The sequence below is a fragment of the Lygodium microphyllum genome, chromosome 28 (genome assembly GCF_053477565.2).
Source record: "Lygodium microphyllum isolate KBCC chromosome 28, Lygodium_microphyllum_v1.1.10, whole genome shotgun sequence".
Classification (NCBI taxonomy): domain Eukaryota; kingdom Viridiplantae; phylum Streptophyta; class Polypodiopsida; order Schizaeales; family Lygodiaceae; genus Lygodium; species Lygodium microphyllum.
Window position 1 is genome coordinate 57495498 of NC_141162.1, and position 22117 is coordinate 57517614.

A 22117-nucleotide genomic window follows, 5' to 3' on the forward strand; every position below is an offset into this window, starting at 1 on the left:
AAGGGCCTTTAGGGGAAAAATTTGGAAAGGATAGGGTAGTTTCAAAGACCACACGAAGGGGGGCTTAGGAAACCCCCCCCTTGGAAGTTTCCAAGGCTTCCAAGAAGGCACGTGGGAGAAAAAAAAGACCAAGGGATACGTGGCAAGCTGGCGTCCGATGGCGGCTGAACGGCGAGGATGGCGGCTGAATATCGACTGCTGGCTGGCGGCGTTTGCTCCACGGCAGCCCCCTCGCCTCTCCCTCGCTGCTGAGTCCTTCAACTATAATGGCCTTCCCCCCTTCACGACTACCACACGGCCTCCGTCAGCTACGAGTGGTGCAATACATCAATGCTGCAGCTCTTCCTTCCTCACGAATGTGGCGACCGTAGCTTCCTTCTTAATTCCGCAGCATCATCCCTTCTCAAACAGCTCCTGGCTTCGACAGGGTGAAGGGCGTCGTCTCTCTCTCTTCCCTCCCTAATCCTTCCCTTCCTCCCACAGGTTTTATATAGGAGGGGGGAAGAGGTACCTTCCCTCCCCACGTGGATCGTGCTTGGGTTCCCTCCTCTCCACGACTACTCTATCTTAGTTAAGCATCATTATCTTCCCTCAGCCACGCTTCGGCTGAGGGAAAAAGAAAAAGAAATTTACATAAATTCCCATTTTTATCCCTTGTCCTCCTCCCAAGAGGAGGTTCTTATGGGAAATACACGGTTTCGAAAAGCCTGACTTGTATGGACTCAGTGAAGGTGTGTTAGTTTAGACTATCCCGTCCGAAACTTCACTGTAACCTTATTATTTTCCCGAAACTTCGCATGGCCGGAAATATTACAGATTATCATGTTTTTGTGAACCTCCTCTACCTACATTCAAGCTTTTCCTAGAGTCATTGGCATTTCGTTTCGTCAAAACATCATTTCCCATGGATTTCCATGACAAGAGAAGAGTGTTTAAGACTCTTTATGAAGGGAGCATCTTGTAGCGGTATGCAATGTTCCTCTCATTTTGGAGCATTATGGTAGAAACATTTGTTGCATTTGAGCATGATGAGATTCCACAAGTTATAGCATCATTGTCTGTGTTAACCGTCGGGAGACTACCACATAGAAATTCTAGCTTCAATTGATGTTAAACTTGACCACACGATGTAGCGGTGCCTCATTAGACTTTGATGATACATTCAACTGTTGACTGAAAGAAGCATCCAGGTTCATACTCTGCTCTTGCTTTGAAAGTGGTACAACATCCATCACAATACAAATCACTTTTAATCTTAACTCATAAAACAAAAGGGAAACCATTTAACAAAAAAATGCAAGCCAATGTCCAAGTCTGTTGTGGGGTTCTGCAAGATTCAAATGTTTCTCCCATTTCTTTCCTTCACTCCCGTGCTAGCAAGAACTGTATTCCTTAATTCATGCATTCTACCCTAACAAGAAAATATGCTTTGAAATAGAACTTCTTTTTAGATCCATGCGATGCAATCAATCAAACAATGTCCAGACAAAAATTATGAATGCATTGAAAAGAATGTGCCTAGCCTAACTACATGTTCTCATGCGTCATGCAAAATGCAAACACAAAAGACACACACAACGGAAAACAAATTCCTAATGATGCCAATTAATGTTTTCAAATTCTTAGAAAAAAACTCTGCCCTCAGGTTTGCAGCGGTGGACGTGTAGTGTCATGACATCCAGACAGATTGAGGATTCTCGTCTCACGGTTCGATTGCCAGAAGGCACCGGCAGGCCCCCATTTTTACTGGAGATCACAAGCACGAAGAAAGAAAACACTCAAAGAACTCAAAACGATTTGATTCACAAAAGTTGTTTACCCAAATTCCAATTTGTCCGGCTACTCAATGCTAGGAACAAATTCTAAATGCAATTCAGAGTTGTAGTCACACTCCATGATGTGCGCTCCAACTCTTTCACTACAGTGCACATATCATAGTAGTCCACTGTAGTCACACGATTATCATGCTTCAACTTGAAGCCTTTTTTATTGCAACAACTCTTGAAGCATTCAAATCTATTTTATTCCTTGATAACTGCCATGACAATGTTTGGATTTCCATGTTTCTGAAGTTTCTTGTCCCATAGGTTGCAAAAGAAAAACTACTAGCTACTTGATGCCTTCATGATTCAATGAATGCATGATGCTTATGGGGCACGAGGATGCATGAGCCTCTTGTTGTTTCAAATGAACATCACACACATGGCAGAGTTGCAAAAGTGTTATTACACCACATCCTGCATAGACCATCTATCTGCTTGCCTTTTGATCAACCAATTAAACTAGTTTGATTGGACCCATTCAGTTCTCTAGGCATGAGGCTGGATACAAACCAACAAAGGGACCTATCATCAGTGCTAAATTCGGAGCTTCTCCTTTAAGTGTTAATGGTGTTCGTGCTTTTGGTCTCAGTGACCAGACAATAACTATTACATGTCCATCGCCACATCAATCTTTGGTTTCCCATTTGATGTATTCTCGAGCCCTCTGCTTCCATTGTAGTCTTCCACCCTCTCGAGCTCATGTCAGCTTCTTCTTCTTTTTCTCTGATCTTCAGACTTTGTCTTTTAGCTTTGTCTTCTCACTAACATAGAGGATGTCTTCTTGTTTGCTAAAAAGAAAATTTCTTTTTCTTTGTTTTGATTGTGTGCAGGCTTCTTGGTGAGATTTATTTTCAAAGTCTGCTATCCTTTCCCTTCTTCAATTCCAATAATATCAGTCATGCATTGGCTATTGACCACAGAATGCTGATTGAAACTCCTCTCATTCATCTGCCGATGATGTAGCACTATGATCATAACCTGCAGGACTTCAACTACTTGGACTTTGGTCATAGCCATAGCTTTGACTATATCAACAATGAGGAAGAGGGTTATGAGTATGTGCTCAACCTCCAGTTCCTAGAAATAAGTAGACGACTCCAATACTTCAACTTCAACATCATCGAATTACATAATTCAAAAACACAAACTCGAGGAGTTTTCCAAATTAATTCTTGGTAGCTAAGCTCCACTCAGGGCACCATAATTTCATGCTCGATGACCACCCTTCCAATGTTGTCCTCTACGTGAGGGAGAAAATAGAAAGAAAGCTAGCCTTCCTTTTTAGTGCTGATCTTCCTTTTTAAAAAAAATCCTCCTCGTCCTACCCAAAACCTTGTCGAGCATTTTTAAAACAAGATAGAGGTGGCACATCTAAAAGTAAGATAACTTTGACATCACCTCGAAGAACCCCTGCTTCAATGGAAGCGCCCATGGCAATAGCTTCATCCACCATTAACATTTTTGTTTGGATCTTTACTAGATATATTGGCTACAAAATCACAAACCCTAGGCATTTGGGTCACTTCCCCAACCAAGAGTACTTCATCTAGCTCACTAGGTTTCAACCCTCCTTTTGCTAGACAATCATTGCATAGTTTGCGAGTTCTTTCAATCAGGTCCATCACTAGGGCCTCAAGCTTGGATCATGTTAGGGTGAGGTTGAAAAGCTTCGGACTAGTTGCATGAGCCATAAGAAAGGGAAATTGTATGTCTGTTTTCATGGAAGTAGAGAGCTCAACTTTACCTTTTTCAGTAGCCTCACACAACCTTTGAAGAGCAAGGTTATCTTTTGTGATGACCATGCCTTCTTGCTTGTTGAACTCTTGAACAAAATGCTTAATCAGTGCATTGTTGAAATATTCACCACCAAGGAAAATGCCACCATTGTTGGCTTTCACCTCAAACACACATTCCAGCATCTCCAAAATAGAGACATCAAAAGTGCCACAAGCTTTCAAGATGCAGAAAAATGTGGTAACACGCATAGTAAGACCTCTCAAGGTCCATTTCATGAAGAAGACAATTCAATGCTTCCTTTTTAAGCCCATGTTCAACATATCATGCAATCAGTGCATTCCATGCAATTCCATCTAGATCTACATAGACCTCTCTTCCAATCCTCTCTTTCATTAGTTCCAAATGAAGTTGCTAGCCTGTGAGCTGCATTTCTTTTAAACACATCAATGCTTCTTCACAAAATCCATGTTCAGCATATGCTGTGGTGAATGCATTCCACGAACTTTCAATTTTCATAGGAATCCTATCAAACACTTGCTGTGCTTCTGCAAGAAATTGGCATTTACCACACATGTCCACAATTGTGTTGGCCACAAAAAGCTCTATTTCCAAACCAGGTTTCTTTGTTTTAACATGTAAAATATAGCATGTCTCTAAATATTTTGTAACACCAACAACTTTTAAGAACAAACGAGAAAAGTGACAAAATCAGGATACTCCAAAGTGGCTTCACAATAGTGGACGCACATCATCAAGACAATGTAGCAATTGTCGATACACTACACTCAGGGTTCATCTCCTGATTTTTCCAAATATTTCCATGCCATGGGTTGAATTTATGAACGTTTTTGCACCATCATTGAGCACTAGCACAGCATGAGGTGGCCCACTATAGCTATATACAGTAAATGTGAGCTGCACATGCACTTGAGAGAGCACCTTTCATTGAGCACTCATTGTTTCTTGCACGCACGAGAGTTAGGATATTCATCGCTAGATTAGGAGATTTGGTTAAGTGGTAAGGTGGTTGGGTGAGTTTGAGGGTCATGAAGGATGCCAGCAGTTGCGATATGGGTGGTTTTCTTGATCGGCATCTTGAGGACCATCATTTCTTGAGCGATTGTGAGAATTTGGGTGGGTGGAGTGGAGTACAATATTTTCTTGCTGAGTGTTGAGAGGTGAGGATAAGGATCTTAAATAATCAAGGAATTGTGTTTGGATTTTGCATGACACAGGAGCACATGTTGATAGGCTAGGCACAATTTCTTCAGTGCATACATTATTTTATGTGAAGCATAGCTTGATTGATTGCATATCATGGATCCATCATTGTATATTTCTCAAATCATGAATGGATGGGCATGAAGTTCTATTTTGTAGCATATTCTTGATAGGGCACATTGCATTTCAACATTTGTCAAAGTTATCAACTGAAAGCACAAGTCATGGATTTCAAAGACAAGTAGCATGAAAATTCTTCTTGTCAGGAGATTTTGTAGCATGTTTGCCCTATCGGTGGATCATGTTAGCTTCCACTTCAAGCTTTAAAGTTAGAAGTTGGAAGTTGGTGAAGGTTGTATTGGTCTAAGGGGATGCAAGAGACTATACTATCATTGGAACACAAATTTAGAAAATAAAACAAAGCAATATACAGAAAAAATGCATTCAGGAGATGGCATGTGGAGGTTGTGAAGAGGAAATTAAAGAAGATATATGGATCTTGGTTTCAATGCATGAAGAGTTTGATGCATCGGTCTCCAAGAAAAATGGCTTGGTAGGATCCAGGTGGAGTAGGATTGGGGCAGTGGTGGTAAAAGTGGTCTTTAGGGTCTCCAAGGCCTTCTCGGCTTTTGGGGTCCATGAGAACTTGTTTCCTCTGAGTTTGGTGTATGACTATCTTTGAGTAATCCTTGATAAATATAATGTAGAAGTTGGTAAAGTCAAGAAAGCATTGGACATCACAGACACGTGGGTGTCTGCTAGTCAAGAATAGTCTCGATCTGCTTGGGGTCCATAAAGATTCCTCTCTGGGAGACATGGCATTCAAAGAAGTCCACTTATGTCTGATGGAAGAAACACTTCTCAAGTTTTGCATATAGTCCTTTTTCTCTGAGCTTTTTCAAAACTAATTTTGCATGGTGCTCATGCTCCTTTGGATCTTTTGAGAAAATCAAGATATCATCCAAGTATATTACTATAAAATGATATGGATACTCTTGGAAGATATCATTTATCATATGTTGGAACACTACAAGAACATTGTGAGACCTAATGGCATAACAACATACTCCAAGTGACCATACGTTGTGTGGAAGGTTGTCTTCCATTCGTCCCCTTCTATGATCCGTGCAAGATTGTAAGCCCCTCATAGATGAATCTTTGTGAAGTTCTAGGATTTTCCAAGGCGTTCCAAAAGCTCTAGTATCAAAACAAAAAATGGTATCGATCCTTGACTATTATCTTGTTGAGTTGTCGATAAACCACAAACATTCAAAGCGACTCGTCTTTCTTCTTCATGAATAGAATTGGGGCTCTACCACGAGACTTTGAGTGCCTAATGAACCCCTTGGCTAAGTTCTCGTAAATGTTCTTGTGTAGTTCATCAGGAAATAGCCTATAGAAGGATCCAGAAGGTAGTTGAGTCCCCCTCATGGAGTTCAAAACAACAATCATATGGTCGGTGTTCGAGCAAGAGATCTACATTCTTTTTTTCAAAGACATCTTGAAATTCTTGATAATGGCTTGGTAGCTTCACTTATCCTTCTTGAGCTAGTATATAGTATATCATGTAGGTCGGTTCCTGCCTTACTGTGTGCATAAAGGCTTTGGCTCCTAGATATACTGACTTTCCTTGATTTTCATTACGTGTAATCTTTTGCTTAACCCAATCAATTGTTGGGTTGTGTTTCTTTAGCCAAGGCATCCCAAGGATGATTGGATTTGTGGGACTGGATATGATATTAAAGCATACACGAGATTTATGATCACCAAGAGTTACCATGAGTAGTCAGGTTTCCTTGGTAATATCTCGAGATGCTATAGGTCTTCCATCCATGACTTTAGCTGGTGCATGATTAGTCTTTTGGAGTACTAGAATCTGGTATCTATTCACTAAGCCATCACCAATGAAACATGCGTAAGCCTAGAAGTCGAGAAGTCTTTGAGGAAAACGGTCTTTCTTGGCAAGATCATCTAGATTGTGACAAGGAAAGTTTGCATGGATGTGGTTGGGATCAAGAGACCCTTTCTTATATCAAGGTCTGGTTGTATGGTCTCATTCACACCTCGGCATCCTCATTTTCCTTCTCGAGAATGGTTTCAACAACTCTTGAGGTTCTTTCCCTCTTATTTAGGAAATTTAGGCAATGTATCTAGGGTTTCACAATATAGGCATAGATGATTCTCTCTTCATCTTTGCTTTTCTTATGGGGTCAAGGGCTAGAATCTAGTATTATCTATTTCCATTGGTTCAAGCTTGATTTCTTCTCTGATTGGGACTGGGTTCTATTGGCAAGGGATTAATACTTCTTGATTTTCTTGCTTCCTCTCGAACAGTCTATTATCACATTGGATGGCTTCTTGGATGGCTTCCATGATGATATAATCATTGAGTGTTCTTGCCTCAGGCATAGTGAGCATGAGGTCCTTGATGTTATCTCAAATACCCCATCTAATTTGGCTAATGAAATACTCCTCATGCCAAGTGAGGTCATCGATTATTTGCATAAATTAATATGCATAAGTAGAGGCAGGCAGTTACCTTGTCATAGTTTATGAAGTTTCGTTTATACTACTCAACTGGTGTTTGCATCTCCAAATGTGGAAGTAAGCTTGCAAGAAATGCCCCATAGTTATGAAGTACTAGCATATTCTTTTCCAAGATTTAGGTGCACCACGATAAAGTTTGAGCACAAAGAAAAATCCCAATTAATCCCACCTTGGAAGTATCATCTGGATACCTATCCAATTGCATGCAGATACAAAGCTTTACTTGTTGTATGAATCTCCTGAACTTTGAATGACTACCATTGAACTTCTCTAACATGCTAATCTTGGTTTCTCTTGTTGGGGGTTGATAAACATGCAGAATCATTTGATCACTTATTCTGCTATTTTGTAAGTCTCAGATCTGGTATTACATCTCTTGAAGTGCAGGGCCTAGATGTATAAGATGTTCTATTTGAAGTTGTGCTTATTGTTCATTCAAGCCTTTAATTTGTTATTGGAGGTTTTGAAGGGAGGTCACCATTCTTTCAAGGGTCACCTACATGGTGCTCAATAGGGCTAGAAAGTAGTCTTGCCAAACTATTACGGGAGTACTAGATTTTTCTTGAGAGACTAGACTAGATGTGAGATTTGATTTCAAGATAATCCCACATAGGGGCACAAGTACAATGATAACAAGATACAAAAAATCCCACAATCCGGGACCATAGGTATAGACAATAGGACTCGATAGGATATGAAGGATCTCGGAATCCGCGATGAGAGGTATGGATACAAGATATCAGAATTACAAGATCTTCATTGACAAAGATGAACAAGATACAAGATAGTTCATACTATGAGATTACAAGGTGACAAGAAAAAATGAGTATAGAGGAAGATAAGACAAGGCTAGATACCATGACTAGATAAGAACTAGAATTGGGACTCAAAGTTACTTATTTGGAGGTCTCGACTCCTTGAGATCCCAAGACTGGCATTGGCAACACTAAGGAGCTCTATGGCTAGCCCCTCCTTGAGCCCTCCTTTTATAGGTGTTGGAGCATGGGTAAAGAACTTATAGAAATTTTCATGATGACATCATCGATGATGCAAAAAATGATGTGTCGTATCTTCTAGAAGATTCTATGATGAGATGGAAAGGGTGGGTTTGCATGGTTGGCTTGAGGATGTCCTATTAAGGGTGCATTCACATGGGGTGTCGATTCATAAGGCATGAGCAATAAATAATCCGTACAATTGATAATGACATGTTTGTGACATATTATCAAATATGTTTATTCACATATCAATAGCATTTTGTATGGGATCATCTATCAATTCTACATATGTCAACCACCATATTGTACAACTCTTTCGCAACACCCTTTTATAATCTCTACTATATATAGAGGAATACCATTCATGTAGAGCATATATAGTTATAAGCATTTAATTTTAATTTTCAAAATACATTTTAATGATGCAAAAATATCAACTTCATAATTTTTTAGTACTATTACACACACACGCACACACACACACACACACACACACACGCACGCACACACACACATGGCAAGTCATCCACATGTAAAAAAATCCAGTCATCCACATAGATGACTATGATGACCAAACCTGCATCTCCCTTTCTCACATAAATTGAGTGATTAGGATTAGAAACATAAAAGCCAATTTTGACAAGATACTCTCCGATCTTGTCAAACTATGCTCTAGGTGCTTACTTCAGTCCATAGAGCACTTTCTTTAACATACACACATACATGGGATGCTCTAAATCCTCATAACCTATTAGATGTTGCATATACATTTCTTCTTACAATTCATCATGTAGCAAGAAGTAATTGTTTATATCCATTTGCTATAAACTCTAATCTTTGGCTACTGTCAAAGTTGTAACGTGTCCACTAGAACCATTCAGGACACGTCTTAGCAGTCCACCGGAAAGGATGTCTAGAAAACTCCGCCCGGCACTCCCATGGAATGTTACGGGTTTTGCAATCTAGGTCTTCCCGAGTCTGCCACGTAGCGGAAGTATCCTGGCCGTTCCCACTTAGGATCGACCTGAATTTGGGTTTCCCTGTTTGGTCATTTGCTAGCAACAACTAGCGTCAGACCCGAGCGAACTACTTTACGCAGAAACGCCAGGTCCGAAGCGGATTCACGCTGCACTTGGTTCAAGGAGAATGGGAAACGAGAGGGATGCAAGGCTCGACCTCTCTACCATAAGGCATAGTCCCATTCCGTTCCCCTAAAACAGCGTAAATCGGGTAGGATGTAAGTCTAGGTCATCATCCTCGTTATTCGCTTTGATGCTGAAGATTAACCTGCTGCTTGTCGAAGACTTTGAGAAAAGTTCCCAGCTAACCGGGACCACCCATCCGTAGGACAGACCCATGGTCCATCCTCCGCACTTTCCTCGGTTTGTTTTAGTTATGTAATTACCTACCACATTAGTTTGACATATAACAAACAGCTTCTTTGATTAACCCTGTTATGCACTGGATCCTTCACGTAATCTTATCACAGGACATAAAGAAAACAATGCCAAACAACTCCTTTATTATCATTTTATCCTTTTATCTTTGAAATACAAGGAGTTCCCGCCTGTAGGCGTATTCATAATCCGCCCGAAGGCTATCCAGTAATCCACCAGGGATCACTAATCCAAGTTTCCGCCCGTAGACTAGTATGCGGGCCTCGAGATCCAATCCCGAGTCACGTTAGCCTCTTGTGCAGGGCCCGGAAGGCGAGGGATTTACAGCCAGAGCCCCCTCTGGCACCCAAGCGTCCTCCTGCTCCAAGTAGAACTCAACGGAGAGACCTCTCACGGCGGGTTCGGTCCACGTTCCCGGCGCGGTTAACAACCCCCTTGGTTAGGGTCAGGCAGGCAGTCGGGGGTAACTGAAGCTGCCTCTCCCTTCAGGCACCAACCTGAAGTATTTAGATATCTTTTCATCCTTTAGTTCATTGAGCAAACAATGCAAACAGTCCTTTCTAAACTGTTACAAGCACAATCAATTTCAATGGTCGTTTAGCTGGCAAACTGTTAAGGAGTGACTTCTTTTCTCCGAATGCAACCCGTATTCGATCCGGAATCAATTGCAACTTGGCAAGATTCCTATCATTCTTGGGTTAGGGTCATACCCTACCCATACTTTAGGTTTGTTGTGGTGGGTTCCAGCGACCATGTCGCTTTAGTTTATTGTCTGGTCATTTGCAAATACCTAACTTTCCTTTTCCTTGGCAATTATTTCCCAAGGAAAGTGAGTAACAGGATGATTACTCATCCTCTTGTAAGTTAAATTCCTTCAATAACTTGCCAACCTCATTTCGAGAGATGACAAAAACTCTCTTGTGGACAAATCTCAAGTCTATACAATGTTGCAGCTTTTTGCACATGTATTGCATCTAATTTCACGGGATCATTCCACCCATTGCTTAGCGTTTTCCGGTCACGGAATTTACCCTCAGGTTTTTAGGGTATTCTCCAAACCATTCCTAGTTATGTGGCCCATGGTACTAAAGATAGGCAACTCCGTCGGGGTTCCATCATTTTGAACGAATGATCCTTAGGATAAAACCTTAGATCATTTTATGCATAAGCACCCAATTGACTCGACATTCCGAATGTGTGTAAGATCTTAGGGTTTGTGGTTCTAACTTGGCAACAAATGTAAAACTAGGTCAATTCTTGCCGCACCAAACCCTAGTTAGCACTTGGGATACTTATCATATCGACTGAACCATGCCCATATGAATCCCTTGTGGTTTATGTGATTTAGACAACACAGTATACTTGTCTTGCGACAAGGATGAACCTTTCCCAAAGGTGATAAACTAGATCAATAGTTACAACTACACCAATACGTGTAAACATGCGATTCACTGCTTCTACGCATCACATGGTTCACAATAACCCTATCCTTTCTTGGCAAAGTAAAAATAATGCCTGTTAATCTGAACACTAACTTTCCTAAGTCCTACTAGGATTTATGTCAAATAATCATGCCACTTGCAAGTCCATAGATCATTTTCGTGCCTTCTATTCCTTTTCGAATAACATCTTATGGGTGTTAACTTATTACAAGGAAGATTTATCCAAAAACGGGACATGCCATTAATCTTTCCATGCCTATTAAAAAGGTGTACCTCAATAATTTCAACCTTGTAATGAGGCAACAGATGTCCTAGGTTCGTCGCTTTTGAATGCACAAAAGGAACTTACTAATAAGGTCCTGCGAATGCATAGACACCTTATGCTCTCTCCATTGAACGTACCAATGATCAATTTCCATATCTTAGGCTATCTCTAATAAATGTTCAAATAGCCAATTCATTTTCCAATTGCACTTAACTTGACTAGTTGAATTCGAACATGCATGAGTGCTTCCTAATCCGTGAAGTTATCGTGAATAATTCAATACTTTTGTGTGGAATCCAAATAGATAAAAACCTGGACTTGCGGACTCCGGGAAATATCCACGTATGCTCGGGGTGAACCTCCCGCATCGCACCTTGTGATCTTCCTAGAGGCCATCGCGAATTCGATCTCCAGTTAGCCTTTGTGGATTTCAACTTTTGGCCTTGGCTTGCAGTCTTATGACCTTGGTCCGTCTCCCTTGTATGCGCAATTCTCTTTGATATATGGCTTCCTTGACCGAAGTTCCGACTTGCGGAATTTTCCTTGGGAAGGCCTTAGGGTTCTTATGAGGTCCCTTTGACAATGGAGATTTGAGAGCTTTAATCCACCTTGAAATTCCGGGTTTAGGAAGGATTTTGTGGGCCCTTAAAGCAACCCCCTTCAATGGGCTTATGAGGAATTCGAGTGGGAAGGGCCTTTATGGGCTTCCTCTCTTATTCTTCAAAATCCCGGCCCAGGGATGACTGGGTGGAAGGGATTTTGTAGCCCCTCTTCTTTAAGTCTCGCGATAGACTTGTTGGTGATAGGTGAGAAGGCTCGTCGCCTCCTTCTCTTCAAAGTCTCGGGGTTGTGGATGGACTTGTGGGGGGAAAGGTAGTGGGAAGGGGCTTTTGTCACCTCCTTTTCTTCAAATCCCGGGATAAAAATGGACTTATAAAGGCTCCACGGGAAGGGGGCTTAGAGAGGCCCCCTTAGAAGCTTCCTAGAGAAGCTTCTTAGGAAGCTTCTCCAGCACGTGGCCACGTTGGCAGAGGGGGGGGGAGTAGTGATTCGGCGTGGCGGCGGACTGGGCAGTCAGGCGGCAGCTATGGCAGACGGCGGCTGGCGGCTCCCTTCACGTGGCGACGGACCTAGTCTCCTCCAGCTCCTCCCACCCTCTCGTCCAGCACCCTCCTTCCCACGGCGCGTCCTCTCCTTCCACAGCGACGGCAGCACTCTGCTTCCCCCTTCTTCGGCAGCCTCCTCACAGTCCTTCCGTCACCTCGCCTCCTCACGGCCCTCCATCACCGTCGCCCTCACTTCACGGCAGCCTTCCCACAGTCCTTCTTTTTCTTCCCTCCCTCCCCAAGAGGGGGGTTCTTATAGCCCAAGGGGGGGTGAGTGGTCCTCCCCACGTGTCAGTTGCATGGCCTCTCCCCCACGTCCTCATGCTTCCCTAGCCCATCCCTTTCCCCCAGCCACACATCGGCTGGGGAGAATAATAAAAAAAAATTTGCTATAATTTCACCTTTATCCCCTTATCCTCCTCCCAAGAGGGAGTTTTCCCGCGGCTATGCTGGTTTGAATCCCCGACCCTATTTTCGCAAGGTGGAGTGTCTCCATTTCCCGCGTATGGCTACTGGCACTGGTGATAATCTTTGCACGAGTTTACGATGAGAGCGGGAAGTTAATATTTACGGTAGGCAGTACGCGGAAATATTACAAAAGTAATCATACATCTAACACTTGCCATCCTAACAATTTGATTGAATGTCTCTTCATAATCTATACCATATACTTGAGCATAGTCTTTTGCGACTAGTCTAGACTTATATTTGCTAAGAGAACCATCTGCATTTTGTTGAATTTTGTAGACCCACTTACAACCAATAGCTTTCTTGTCCTTAGGTAATGGTATTCGATCCCAAGTCTTATTGGCCTTTAATGCACCCATCTCCTCATCCATTCTTGCATTCCAATGAGCATGACTAGAAACACCCTAAAGAAAGTGGGCTCAACATTATCAACCATCTTTACCATATAAGCATAATGGTGAGCTACCTAGCCTTCAAAACCAAATCTTTTAACAGGGTATCTAACCTTGCTAGACTTTCATACCATTGGATCACTTAGTGGAACCTTTACATTATCATGTGCTCTTTGTATATCTAGAATTCTAACTAAAGAAATACCAAGCTTATCATCCAAAATCTTTGAACCACTAGAATCTCCATTAAACCCCAAATGGCTAGGAGATGCATCATTACCATATGCCACTTTCTTCTTCACTTTGTCTCTACTTGTAACACTAGTAGATGCACTTGAATATGTTGGATTGTTCCTTTGTCTCCTAGCTAACTATAGACGTAGTACTAGATTATGTTTCTAGTCCACTTAGGCTCCGTGATTCTTGCTTTTCTTTTTATGCATAACTATCATGATCATCATTAGGATCCAAGGTATCACCACTAGATACATACAAACTGCTCATCTCATAAAAAATAACATCCTTACTTACTCTAAAATTACCTGTGACAAGGTTATAACAATGATGCCCTTTTTTCTCTAAGGAGTATCCAATGAAAACATACTTTTTAGCCTTTGGATCAAGCTTCTTTTGCAACTCATTTGGGACATGAACATATGCACTACAACTAAACACTTTCAATTATGATATATCGGGCTTCTTACTTGTAAAGCATTCTTCAAGGGTTATTCCATGAACTGCAACTGTGGAAGTTATATTCATAATACATATAGTAGTATGAACATCTTTAAACAAAACATGTTTTGCCAAATTCTTTTCAGCCACCATCAATACCCATGCAACTTCTGCAATATGCCTACATTTCTACAACCCCATTTTGCTATGGGATATACCTGCAAATAAATTATCTCTTTATCCCATGAGACCTTAAGAATCACTAAAGTCATTAGAGAGTTACTCGCCCCCTCCATTTGACCTCCATTACATAACTTTCAATCCTATTTTTGTTTCAATAGTAGGCTTGGAAGTTTTGAAGTCCTCAAACACATTACTCTTCTCCTTCATGAAATATATCCACAGCTTTCTTGAACAATGATTAATAAATATGATAAAATATATTTACAGTAAGAGATATGTTTTGTGTAGGCCCCAAAAAAACTATATGCACAATATCAAGTATATATCTACTCACATCTCTATCATGTGAAAAAGGTTGTCTTGCGTACTTACCAAACTGATATGCTTTACACACTTTATGAAATTCTATAATAAGCATGAAACCTTGTAACCAACCCTTTAAACCCTTTAGATTATATTAATGCTAGCCTTTATGCATTTGCATGTCCAATATGTTTGTGCCATATTTCAATGTCTGCAACCACTCCTTTGTCTTTATCATACATATAGTAGCATTCATAACAAGAATTTCAGGTTCTAAAGTGAACATGCAACCAACTCTACTTCCTTTTGTGACCAACTAGCACTTATAATTAAAGTCTTCTATAAAATAAGCTTTGTATTAGATTGAACCTATGCCTGAATCAATATACCATATATCATCATGTGTCCCCTTTCTTGTAACATCCGTCATATGTAAACAATTGCTCATTTTTTTCCATTGCATCTTAAGATGATACATAGTTTCCTTACTTCAATTTATCACTATGGATATCATCTTTCTTAGCATAACATTAGGCTACAATATAATGTGTTCAGTCACAATAATGACAAACAATATCAGAATTGCTTGAACCTTTATTTTGCCATCCACTTCTTCCTCTAGAGTTTCTCCTACTTCTAAAGTTTCCATGACCCCCTAAAATTTTTATTTCATCAAACTCTTGATTTAACTTGTTTTGCTGGTTATCACCAACAGATCCTATACCATGGTCTCTTGAAGAGGATCTAACACATCCGCTTCCTAAAATGGAGTATAATGATTGGACTCATTCACCACTTCTTTCAGATTATTCAACCTGGATATTGATCTCTTTAGTGAATATGAGAGAGATAGCTCATCAAAAATTGGAAATGGCTTTCGTACATACACAGAAGTGACAAATCATTTTTAGGCCTTCTCATTATTAAGGCTACCCAAATCATCATCATTGGGCATCATATCAATAGTTTCTAAGGTATCTACAATGTATCTCACTTTCAAAACATACTCGTTTACATACATATCTTCCCTTTTTTCAAAGTATTCAATTGCTTGAGTTGAATCTTCTGTACCTTTGTATTTATTGAAAACATGTTCTAAAGAATTATCCAAGCTACATCTGAAGTTTCTTCATTTTTGATATGTCCTAGTATAGAATTATGAATTATTATAAATAGAAAACACATTATCTTTTTGTCTTTTTCATTTCATTCTTTCCATGGCTTTCATTATTGTATAGTTGCAAGGTCACTCAGCTCTGTCTCCTTTTCTTCACATGAAACAAACTCAAAGAAGTCTTCCAATAAGGAAGTTCGTCACACAAAACTTTCGTGATAGGTAGTTGTTCTTGTCTAGATTTGTAATGATGGGGTTTCTGGTGTTGTTTGCTATTATCACAAAGTTGATACAAAAGATTAAGCAAGTCTTCTGCAACCTTTTACAACAAGTGTACAACAATATACTAAGCATCCTTTTTAACTGAGTACTCAATAGTATATGTAATCTGTAATGTATTTGCAGATAAAACTTCTATTTTCTTAGTGGAAAACACCTCAAAACTTACAGACTCAAAATCTATAACATGTATATCCACTTTCAATTGACACAACTGAAATTGCAATGTACTCCAAAACTGATGTTTCCAACTTTACGGGTGTAAAATGGGACCCAAAACGGCCTCAGATAGCCAAAAATATAGTAAGAAACCCACAAAGAGCATATGTGTAGAATGTACAATGTTTTGATTTTACACCAAATCTCAGAATCATCTAAGTTTTTTACTCTACCTTGGCTTTGGTGCCTCCACATGCACTATCCAAGAGTAAGAGTGGAAGAATGAGAGATCTTCTTATGTGTTGCTTGCCTGCTTGAATCCTTGCTTCTTCTCCTTCACTTCAGCTTTCAAAACTAGCATCTCTCAATGGTGCCACTTTGGTACCATGTAATGAATGGTATGGTGGCGAGACTTGCTTGAGCTGTTATGCTAAACACACACCATACACATAAGAGGAAGCTCACTTAAGAACACAAGAAGAGAGATGGATATCATCTTTTTTCTTTTTCTTTTTTCACACAAAGCAATGCATGTAAAGTATAGATAAGATACAATATAAAGGAAAGTTCTTCTTTTTCTTGTTTTCTTCTTTTTCTCTTCTTTTTCTCTCCTTTTTCTTCTTTCATTATTCCTATTCTTATTCTCCTTCTCCTTCTCCTTTTCCTCCTCCTTCTCCTTCTCTCCTTCTTCGTCTTTTCGCTCCTTCTTTTTCTTTTACTTCTTTCTCTCTTCTTAACCACTAATTAGACTTCTAGAAAATACAACGATTTCTTGAATCCAATGACAACCATGAATAAATCCAAAACCATTCCAACTTCTAGAAAATACAACGATTTCTTGAATCCAAAATCAAACAAACAAAGTAAAGTAGATGATTCTTACTAACAAAAAATTGCAATCTTCCTAGCAATAAAATTTACTCCCTTCATTAATGAATTCAAATCCGAATTAAATATTTGCATTTCATAGTGGGCCTTTTTGCATCTCTCCTATTTCAAATGTGTAATACACAATGACTTCATGGTCGATGTGTCCTTGGTCTCAACAACAACACAACCAAAATGTTGTGCTACATGAGCTCAACTTATTGGCATGTTCGCAACACTCTTGTTCCTTCAAGAGCTTTGATGCATGAGAATCAATGACTATCTCTCACATAGTCTCTTGCACACAAATGCAACCATTTGTTTATAATGAGTGGCATTGCCGTCCTTCAATCCCATGAAGGATACACTTTGCACACTCCATGATCCAAATGAGTGTCCATTCGACTCTCAACCCTCTATGACCTCGACATGTGAAAGAGAAGCATGGGGATACAAGAGGGTACTAAGAGAGATGACAAGAAGAGCTTCACCCTCTTAGTCCCTCGCCCCCGTTCTCTCACTCTCTTGCTCTCAATCTCTCACTCTCACCCTCACTCTCTCATGGTAAAAGTAAGAAAGCAAGTTCACAAAGTTTTCATACACATGAATACCTTGCTCTATTCATTCTCACCCTTTTAATACATGAATTTTAGAGTTAGGTTTTTTCCATCTCTCTTGGGCATCCAATTCACTTTTGGGCCACAAGATTGGTCATCTCTTATTGCATGATTTTCCTATGGTGCGAGCGAACTAGAGCTTTTGCCATTTTTCCACGGAGCCTATGCTATCATTACAAGTTGCATGGAATCATGCCAAGCTTGTGGATTCACATAATAAATCAATACAATTGTTTCAACCTTTTGGCAATTCAATTATGCAAGTGCTTCATACACATTATGTTGTGGCTAATAATCCAAAAAATTAGGCTCCTTCCTTATGCTTGTTTGCTAGCACATTGCATACTACTCACTTTTTACAACTAATTCTATTTTTCAGAAGAGAGAGAGAGAGAGAGAGATGTGTTGATAGGTGAGAGTACCAATACTCAATGGTTCTGATAATGCATGCTTTGATTTTATTGGGCCGCTTTGATTGTACATTGCTTTTACATTCATATTGACTTATTTTTTCAAGAATTTTTTTCATGTCTTGATGATAAATTTAAGGGTAGATATATGTTACATTTGGCTAGCTTCCTTTCAAGGAATGTCTAACAAGTTAGTACAAAATATATAAAGCATGATTGGGTCTATGAGAAGTAGTCTTATAGAAAATACTTTTGTTGGCATGACATTTTAGGTTCATTATAGTAAGTATCTATGAAAAAATATATCTAACCATAAGTGTTTTTTGCACATAGCTAGAGAGAGAGAGAGAGAGAGAGAGAGAGAGAGAGATGCGGTATATTTATAGCTAGAGAGAGAGATGGTTGATGTGTCCATGGTCTCAATAACAATACAACCAACATGTTGTGCTACACGAGCTCAACTTATTGGCATGTTCAACACACTCTTATTCCTTCAAGAGCTTTGATGCATGAGAATCAATGACTATCTCTCACGTAGTCTCTTACACACAAATGCAACCATTTGTTTGTAATGAGTGGCATGGCCTTCCTTCAATCCCATTAAGGATGCACTTTGCACACTCCATGATGCAAATGAGTGCTCGTTCGAATCTCGACCCTCTACAACCTCCACATGTAAAAGAGAAGCATGGGGATACAAGAGAGTGCTAGGAGAGATGACAAGAAGAGCTTCAACCTCTTAGTCCCTCACCCTCATTCTCTCACTCTCTTGCTCTCAATCTCCCTCTCTCACCCTCACTCACTCTCTCACAGTAAAAGTAAGAAAGAAAGTTGACAAAGTTTTCATACACATGAATATCTTTCTCTATTCATTCTCACCCTTTTTATACATTATTTTTAGAGTTAGGATTTTCCCATACCTCTTGAGCATCCAACTCACTTTTCGGCCACAAGATTGGTCATCTCTTATTGTATGATTTTCCTATGGTGCGAGCAAACTAGAACCTTTGCCATTTTTCCACGGAGCATATGCTATCATTACAAGTTGCATGGAATCATGCCAAGCTTGTGGATTCACATAATAAATCAACACAATTGTTGCAACCTTTTGGCATTTCAATTACACAAGTGCTTCATACACATTATGTTGCGGCTAATAATCCAAAAAATTAGGCTCCTTCCTTATGCTTGTTTGCTAGCACATTGCATGTTGCTCACGTTTTACAGCTAATACTATTTTTTAGAGAGAGAGAGAGAGAGAGAGAGAGATGTGTTGATAGGTGAGAGTACCAATACTAAATGGTTCTGATAATGCATGCATTGATTTTATTGGGCCACTTTGATTGTACATTGCTTTTACATTCATATTGACTTATTTTTTCAAGAATTTTTTTCATGTCTTGATGATACATTTAAGGGTACATATATGTTACATTTGGCTTGCTTCCTTTCAAGGAATGTCAAAGAAGTTAGTACAAAATATATAAAACATGATTGGGTCTATGAGAAGTAGTATTATAGAAAATAATTTTGTTGGTATAACATTTTAGGTTCATTATAGTAAGTATTTATGAAAAAGTATGTCTAACCATAAACCTTTTTTTGCACATAGCTAGAGAGAGAGAGAGAGAGAGAGAGAGAGATGCGGTATATTGTTTCGGAGCATGCAAGCTCCAGCCATTTTATAGCCATCTCCCGTGATGAGAGAGAGAGAGAGAGAGAGAGAGAGAGAGAGAGAGAGAGAGAGAGAGAGAGAGAGGGAGGGAGGGAGGGAGGGAGGGAGGGAGGGAGGGAGGGAGGGAGAGAGAGCGCCCGGGAGCGAGCTTTGATTAAAGAAAATATTTTTAATTGTTTTTTATTACCCATGGTCACACATCTCATATAATGTCATAACTATTCTATTAATCTTGTGCCAATCAATATGACAACCATACTTATGCTATTTATATTGAAAAGATAGAAATCAATATTATGGTAATGTCTAAATATAACGTCGTAAAAAGTATAGAGTATATGTGGAATTTACAAAAAATACAAAATTGATATATGCATACACCGATCTATGGATTGACTAATTGATATACGTTTAATCACTATGATAAATGTTGTATGAAGAGGTTACACATGCAATAATTGAACTAATGTATGGATACAATAAATGCATGGATTGAGTGTTATGGATATATTAATTCAGCAATTGACTAGTCTATGGATGTTGAATTACTATAAGGAATGTTGAATGAGGGTAGTTGTGCATGTAATGTATTGTTGTAACTAATGGATCAAATTTCTAAAATGAGTACACCGGTTACATTATACCAATATCAATATACTTTATAGTTATCTACAAACTAATGTATATATTGACTAGTTGATTGATGGCTATAAACCTAAGAACTTCTAAAGTATATCACCTCTCTCTCTCTCTCTCTCTCTCTCTCTCTCTCTCTCTCTCTCTCTCTCTCTCTCTCTCTCTCTCTCTCTCTCTCTCTCTCTCTCTCTCTCTCTCTCTCTCTCTCTGTGCACAGGCACGTGTACACCGATGAAGATGGCAGGCAAGATTACTTTTGGTCATGGCTGTGTACTGCTTGTAGTGGTAGCAGTTGCCGCGAGTATGGTGTGTGTGGTTGAGGCGAGCTGCCTCCTCCCTTACACTCACATGACATTCATAGATCATAATAAATATATTACACATGTGTACATGCAAGGTCTTTGTGCTAATAGGTACATATGTGAATTCTCTATGTGGATGAATTTATGGTTAGATGGATACACTATTTTTCAATGGATGGACTATGGGATGTGGCTACAGTATATGTGATTTGAGGACCAACTATGTGTGTGTAGGTGAGGTGGGTGTATAAAGGGGTGTTGTGTGTGTGCTTATGTGCATGTGACTATGTGGATATATGTGTGCACTATGGATGCACTATGTATGTTTACGTAAATACATGGTGTGAACAGTTGGATGCACACAGGTGCAATACCAAGGCACCTTCTAGTTCTCTCACTTTCTATGATTGTCTCTTACTAGTAGAGAGTATGTTGGTTGTAGAGAGGGAGGAGGGTTCTTTGTGGACATGTGTGTAACTATACTTAGATGTGTGTGTGAAAATTCTCAACCATGGACATATTATGACATGCAAGCAAACTAGATAAGTAATATATATGCCATTCATTAGACTTTTCAATGCATACCTATAGCAGGAGTCATGTTAATGTATGGGAGTAGTTCTCATACACACACAAATGCACACATATACCAATGTCCAACCCTATACAGCTAGTAGTTCTCATAGTAATTAATGGCACCGTCCCTTTTGTAGGGTTCTTAGGGTGTGGGGGATGGCTAATTAGTGAAGTTAGTAAAAGATTGGAAAAGAGGCTAAAGAAAAATTTTAAGGAGGGCATCTTCTCATATGCGCGCTATCTATAATCTCCCTCCTCTTCTTGCTTTGATTGGACCTAATTAGGACCTCCCATGGAGGAGAAGTAGCAATAGGTAAATATGCTAAGCTTACTACTCATGTCCTTGATGGGATATGTCAAAAAATTCTCTCATTCTTTATAAAGACGCAACCTAAAGTTCAAATCTCCCCTCCCTCTCTCTCTTTGTGTGTGTGTGTGTGTGTGTGTGTGTGTGTGTGTGTGTGTGTGTGTGTGTGTGTGTGTGTGTGTGTGTGTGTGTGTGTGTGTGTGTGTGTGTGTGTGTGTGTGTGTGTGTGTGTGTGTGTGTGTGTGTGTGTGTGTGTGTGTGTGTGTGTGTGTGTGTGTGTGTGTGTGTGTGTGTGTGCGTGTGTGCGTGTGTGCGTGTGTGCGTGTGTGCGTGTGTGCGTGTGTGTGTGTGTGCGTGCGTGCGTGCAACTTGTTATTTGCCTCAACTATAGCAAGCAATAGTAGAAATGACCATGTGTAGGGTTGTTGTATACTATGCTTCCATCACACAAAAAAGCCCCTTACTCTCTTTAAGAGCTCCAAACTTGTATGTACACATGGTTAATTGAATGTCAATCTCACATCATGGTAAAGGTGTTGGTGGCATCTCCTGCTTTATATATGGTATTGTGTACTAGTTGTATGCATTATATGTTGCTAGCCTTCACCATATCATAGA

The 22117-nt window shown here is 39.8% G+C and overlaps 1 pseudogene; it reads right to left on the reverse strand.

Moving 5' to 3' along the window:
• Positions 1 to 3466: 3466 nt before the first annotated feature.
• LOC148011491 (uncharacterized) lies at positions 3467 to 3808 on the reverse strand (annotated as a pseudogene).
• Between the last annotated feature and the right edge of the window lie 18309 nt (positions 3809 to 22117).